Here is a 5,840-nt window from a genome sequence, read left to right on the forward strand (position 1 = left end):
ATGTAGATAGTTGCATTTAGATAGTTTGCATATAGTCTAGTTGCATTGAATAAATGTCATACCCCTTATTTCATTCTTGGTTTAGCATGAGGACATGCTATGGTTTAAGTGTGGGGAGGTTGATAAATCCCATTTTTTGGGTTTATCTTGTGTTGAGTTTAGAGCATCTTATCAACCTTTTCTCACATTTATTCAATGAAATAGCATGGTTCTGTGATTCTTTATTAATTTGTGCTTAAGTGTGAAAACATGCTTTTAGACCTTTAATTTGATGGTTTTAAATCACCTTTGATTCCACTAGATGTCTTGATTTGTTTGTTAAGTGATTTTAGGTTGAAAAGGCTAGGAATGGATCAAAGGAGTGAAGAGAAAGCATGCAAAGTGGAGAAATCATGAAAAGTCAAAGATTTGGGATGCACTCATCCACGCACACGCGCAAAGGAAGCGCACGCGTGGATCGTAAAACTCCAAGGACGCACACGCATGCTGTACGCGTACGCATTGGTGCTGGCACGTGATTTTTAAGTGAAATCGTGCCTAGCGAATTGAGAAGTGCCCCTGGCCCAGTTTGGAGCTGAATTTTGGCGGGAAAAGGGTAAAAGGACCAAGGATTGAAGGGGAGAAGGAGGATTCCATCACTAGGGACATGAGGAATTAGTTTAGCTTTAGTTTAGTTCTAGAGAGAGAAGCTCTCTCTTCTCTCTAGAATTACGATTAGGTTTAGGTTAATAAGCTTAGATCTAGGTTTTAATTCATGCTTTTATCTATTTCTACCTTTCAATTCCTTGTTGTTACATCTTGTTCTTCTATTCTCTTGTTGTAATTTCCTCTATTTTGTCTCTATACTTTGTTGTTGATCTACTCTTTTTTCTTTTATTTTCTTTTAATGCAATTTGAGGTAATTCATGTTAATTGTGCTTTCTTTGATTGTTGTTGTTGATTCTTTGCAATAAGTTGTTGTTAGATTTCATTCTTGTTGTCAATTTACTATGCTCTCCTTTTATACCTTCCAAGTGTTTGTCAAAATGCTTGAGAGGATGTTAGAGTAGAATTTTATATTCTTGGCTTGAGAAAGTAACTTAGGAATTCTTGAGTTACTAATGTCCAAGTTATTTGATAGTTGGTAGCCATTGACTCTAGCTCTCATTAATTCAATTAGTGAATATCTAGGACTGATGGACTTGGATTGATATAGCTCATTTGACTTTCCTCTACTTGTTAGAGGATGATTTAATGGGATTAATCCTTGCAATTATCATATTGTGGTTAGTGATAAGGATAGAGATCCTTGACCACCGGACCTTGCCAAGACTTTTTCATCATTTGAATTCCTTTGCCACTTACTTTTCTTGTCTCTTATTCAAAACCCCAAAATATACATGTCCATAGCCAATAACAAGAACACTACCCTGCAATTCCTTTGGGAGACGACGACCCGAGGTTTGAATACTTCGGTTATTAGATTTATTAGGGGTTTGTACTTGTGACAAACAAATTTTTGCATGAAGGTATTATTGTTGGTTTAGAAACTATACTTCGACGAGAATTCATTTGTGAAATTCTATACTATCAAAAATTCATTCATCACTCTTCTTTTGAAATCCTTAACCCTTGATAGCTCAGAGAAAGAAGAGAGGTGGGATTGAGGGATTGATGGCTCAGAAGAGGGAGGGCGGGATTAAGGGTTTTGGAAATTACTGGCAAGAGAGAGGGCGGGAATGAGGTATATAACAGCTCATAATTAATAAAAAAAAATTTAATTGTTGTTATAAACCGGTTTATTTTTATATTGGTCTAACCGGATTCATTCAACTTGTTAAACCAAAAAAGAAAGTTATGATGCACCAACTTTAATTTCTGGTATATCAAAAAGGACACGTATCCATACAATTTTTAATCTGAAATTATATCTAATGGTCCAGTTTTGAGATTCAGCAGAGTCATTTTTCATGACTTCACTGGAGTGTCCGTCATTTTTTTTCTTTTTAACCTAATAAAATAAAAATTTAGGTGCAGTTAACTTTATATGAAATTAATAGTTAAAAGTTATTAGATAATAATTTATTCAAACCTATCAAATTATTTAACAACTTTCAACTATTGATTTCACATAAAATTAACTGCACTTAGAACTGGACATAATTTGAATTTTTAAAAATCCAAACTATATCCACTTCAGAACTAATTTTGTAGTTCATCAAACTAAACTAGAACCGAATTAAAGAAGGAAACCGATTCTAAATCAGTTCAAAAAAAAAAACCAATTTCAAATTAGTTTTAATATTTAAATTCGGTTTTGCATCCAAACCGATTTAAATTTGATTTTATAAAAATCTAAATTTAAAATTGGTTTTTTTTTGAAAATTCGGTTTCAGAATCAGATTTTTTAACTTCAAAATCATATTTTTAACCAAAAATCTAGTTTTAAAACTAATTTTTAGAAATTCAGTTTTCAAACTATATTTTTTTCCCAAAAATCCAATTTTGAAATTGATTTTTTTTTTTGTAAATTTTGAAATTTAATATTTTTTAAAGTAAAATTAATACTAAAGTCTTTTTAAATTATATAAGTTCATTACAACTAGAATTTGATTCTTTATAAATCTAATGACAATAATAATCTATATAATATTTAATCATCCTTAAAATATCAAAAGAATGATATTGGAATCATCAAACAACCACAATCTTTGAAAAAAATATATATGCAAATAATAAAATATATCTTTGCTATTTTGAGACAAATCTTTGAATGAAAGTATGAAGGTTTTAGAAGGCTTAGAGAAGGGAGAGAGGGGGGGGGAGGGGTTGAATCTGTGACCTTTTTTAACTTTAATCTTTTAATACAAACTTTCAGCAGATTCTGTTTGAACTCAGCAGCAGAAATTTTATGAGACAATTTCATTTTTTTTCATGAATATCAGAAAAACAAAATAGAGAAGGGAAGAGAGAAGCTGACACCATCATGTATCCTGGTTCAGTTGCCTTGTGCAATGCAACCTACATCCAGTCTCCACCACAACAGTGGTGGAATTTCCACTATAGTTAAAGTATTACATACACCAATTCAACAAGATTGACACAATCCTTTCACTCTCAAGTTCTAACCTAACTTGATTTGGTTATGATAATACCTAACTCTTCACTCTTAGTGCTCACCCAACTAAGAAAGGAGTACCTTATTGGTACAAGATACAAGATACAGAATCAACCTAAAGAAATCTGAAATCACTTTAGGATTTTCACTCAAGTATTTCTCTCTGCCTCTTTCCACTCTTAGGATCTTTATGATTCTCTCATTCAGCCTTTTACCGCAAGAAATTACAGAAAGATAAACATTGAAAAGAAAATTACAATCTGTAAAACATGAAGGAGATTGATGCTTCAACAGCCTCTTTGCTATGTGATGAACCAGATTTGCATGCCTCTTATTTAGTTCTTCATTCTGGCGGAATGCTCCTTTGATTAGAAAACACTGTCCAAGTTAATGAACTTCTTCAGAGAGCTCTTCTCAGAACATAAACCTCAAAACGCTGGTTTTCTCTCCTTTGCTTCAGCAGAAACAAAATTTTTCTTTTTGTATCTCCTAGCATGTTGAAGAGTTGCTCCCTTCCAAGTCAACTCCTTGAGCTGTGTGCTTCTAACTTACCACATCACTTTTTCCAGTTAATCCCCAAATTAGAAATTTGAGTCTGACTTTTTCTTGCTTGACCAAAAGCCTCAGGGAAGCAATGAAAAACATTTTCAATGGTAAACCCAGATCTGAACCCTTGAGTTACTACTTGGTCCCCAAGAAAAAATCTTGGCCTTTGATTTACAGTAGTGTTTAACAGAGATCACTTTCTCCATTTATCCCAAATTGGACTAGTAGAGAGTTGGGGAAGAGGAGAAGAAAGCACGATGCATACAAGAGGAAATAAGTTACCTTTATCTTCTGCCTTATCTTGATGTGGTTTGATTTGGGTGATTAGACCTCAACCTTTCTTGATTAAACCTTTTCTTTCTTTCTTCTTTGGTGAATAGCTTAGGAACTAAGCTTTCTCTCTATTCTTTGTGTTCTGTCCAAAATAAAAAAAAAAAATTAACGTTGCTTTTGATGAAAGCAATTTTGGAGGGATTTGCTTGAGAGATGGAAACGGGCATGGGTTAGTTCTTTTCAAGTTTAGCCCATTTGAATTCCTTGCTTTGTTTTCTTTGGTCTTCCTTGTTTTGACAGCCCACCAGCTTTGGTTTTATTTTCATCCTATTGGGCTACTGCTTTGTTTTTCTTTGGCCTGCAACACTTAATCAAATTCAATTAAAAACTAATTGGGTGTTTAACCTACTAAAAATAATGTTTGTCATCATCAAAATAATTTAGTTAATTTCTTAACTCAACAATATCCCCCTTGATGACAAACATAATTAAAACATTAATAAAAAAGAATTGAATTTGAATAAAGTTAAGGAACTTCCCTTTGAATGATGTCACTTGCTTTTGTGTTGCTCCCCTTTTCCTTTTCAAGAGTAGCTCCCCCTAGATTTATACTCTTTTCTTCCTTCATGTTTATTATTCTTATAGAGGATACAATAAAGAGCTACACACACATCAACTTGACTAAGGAATTTTACACAACCAGCAACACAAATCCAGCCCAGTACTAAGCATATCATGTCAGCACTTTTAATCAAGTGTCCATTTCAGAAGCTGATAAAAAAAATTCAAACAAAAAACAGAGCATCAAGATTGACCAAGACATGGAAAAACAACAAAACTTGTAATGTAAGGTCAAATTAGCCTGATCACAGCCTTATCAAGCTTCCACAGCAGCAAGTATCCAATTTACTTCACAAAAAATGACCACAGTAGTAGCAAGCAAAATTCACAACAAAAAAATAAAAATTCACAATTCACATATTCATGCCACAAATGCTATTACTCCCCCTTTTGTCATCGAGAGTGAAAAATATCCAGGATCAAGTAAAAAATCGTACCTTAAAACCTGCAAGAAAGTGTTAATGCAAAGTCTAAACACCAAATTAATTGAAAGTAAATTCAGCAGTAGTTAAAATATTACAGTCATCCGAAATAATAGAAAGTAGTTCAAAAGTAGCAGGAATAACAGTTTCATGAGACAAAAGTGAAAATAGGACAACAGCAACATGAGACAAATCTAGGTATCTGAACCATTTTCCTCAGAATCAGCTTCCTCTTCAGCATCAGTGGCAGCCTCTTCATCTTGTTGGAGATTATCAATGAACTTGAGAAAAATAGCCACTCGATCTCTTGATTTTCGGAGGAAGTTCTCATGCTTGCATTCAAGCTTCCTTTGTTCCTTACTCATGGCAATCATATGATTGGATTGGGAGACAAACTCTTGGATCACATCTTTAACAACATTAAATAGAGCATATTTTTGTCCAGTGAAGATGGAGGTGCCCTCGGTGGAAGGAGGAGGAGAATCCTCAGGAATGAACTCATCATCTTCATCATCTAGAACCACCCTTTCAGAGCGAGTAGGTCCCTTATGCTGTTTCACTGAACCACCTCCCTTTAGATAAGAGTGTCTATTCTCATATGACTCATTAGACAAATCAATACCAAAATGTTCAAAAATGCAAGTTAAGAACATGCCATATAGAAGAGCTTTATCTTTCTCACTTCTAACAGAATCAAACATGTATCTCACCATCAAATAAGCAAAAGAGATTTCTGTTTTAATGAGAAGGGGATACAAAACAAAAGTGTCAGTGTAAGATACCCTTTGATATGAACCACTATGAGGAAGTATGATATGATTTACAATACGGTGCAACTGAGAACGTTCATAACCCAGGGCTTTGTGAGTGGGGGTAATGCC

Source organism: Arachis ipaensis, chromosome B09 (assembly GCF_000816755.2).
Source record: "Arachis ipaensis cultivar K30076 chromosome B09, Araip1.1, whole genome shotgun sequence".
Lineage (NCBI taxonomy): Eukaryota > Viridiplantae > Streptophyta > Magnoliopsida > Fabales > Fabaceae > Arachis > Arachis ipaensis.